This window comes from Trachymyrmex septentrionalis, unplaced genomic scaffold (genome assembly GCF_001594115.1).
Source record: "Trachymyrmex septentrionalis isolate Tsep2-gDNA-1 unplaced genomic scaffold, Tsep1.0 scaffold79, whole genome shotgun sequence".
In the NCBI taxonomy this organism is placed as follows: Eukaryota; Metazoa; Arthropoda; class Insecta; order Hymenoptera; family Formicidae; genus Trachymyrmex; species Trachymyrmex septentrionalis.
Genome location: NW_017305977.1, coordinates 1,061,017 through 1,062,488, shown reverse-complemented (window position 1 = coordinate 1,062,488; position 1,472 = coordinate 1,061,017).

The window sequence follows — 1,472 nt, the reverse complement described above, 5'->3', positions numbered from 1 at the left end:
GCACGCACGCACGCACGCACGCACGCACGCACGCACGCACGCACGCACATACAGGGTATCACAACCACCATACAATACTTTTATAGCGCATTCTAGAGATAAAATAGAGTAAAGAATCCTAATATGCAAATGTCGAGCTACAATAGTTTTTAAATCATAATTAATCAAAGATAATTTGTAATATATATATATATATATATAAGTAAAATATTTTTTATTTATAAGCATTAAAAATTAGCTTATAATTCAAATTATTTTAAATATCTTGACATTTTCGTATTAGGATTTTTATTCTAGAAGACTATTCTATAAAAGTATTATACGGCGATTGTGAAACATCTTGTATACACACTCACATACATATACACACATTCACATACACATACATACATATAGGTTGTCCCATTTTAATTTCTTGAGACAAATATCTCAAAAAATATAGAAGATACAAAATAATGTTTCAGATAAAAGTGGAATAGTTTCAAAGGGAATGTATTTTAATTACATTATTTTTTTCTAGTTGTAGGCATAAAAAAAATGTAAGGGACATCTTCTCTTTTTTAAATGGTATTATATGATTTTTTTAAATATATGTAATTCCTTCAATTATTCTATATGTGAAAGTATTAAGGTAGATATCAAAAAATCAATAGTTTACGAGATATTTTATACTTAGTACTGACAGATATTAATGTAAAAGATTAAATATTTCGTAAACTGTTAATTTTTTTATAATCATCTTAACAAACAATACAAAATATTGTAGACTAATGAGAGTCAGCAAACGATGTTGTGAGAGTCTGCAACGATAAACGGCGCAATCATTTAGTGAACAATCAATTATCAGATATTGAATTGATGTCTTCTTTTGAATGTTTTGATTCTCTTTGGAGTCCTTCTCAGCAAGAATGATACAAGTATAATTAGCTCACATATCCATAATGCTTAAGTCGCAAATTGACGAAGATACAGTGTTATTAATCATCACGAAACATAAAATATTGTACTGAAGTTTTTGTTGAACTTATTAAAACTTAAAAAGTAGAAATGTTAAAATCAAATATAAAGATCACACGTTTTTAGAACACACGTCCGTGTACGACGACGTGCCATTCAGATATACGTATTGTTTAAAATTCGAAAGTCCTAATATAATTATTGTTATTGCGTATCTTAATACTTTTATGAACACAATATACATATAATGAATCAATGGTGATGATTTATTTTAAAAAGGTTTCATTTTGTCTACATATTTCTTTTAACTATTATATTTCTTTTACACTAATTGATTCATCTCATGTTATTATATTCATAAAAGTATTAAGGTACGATTATAAAGAAGTTAATAATTTACGAGATATTTGATATATCATGTCATAAGCCAACATAAAATATAAAATATCTCGTAAACTATTGGTTTTTTGTCGTCTCGATCTTTTATTTACAGAATAACACAGGCTGAAAAATTT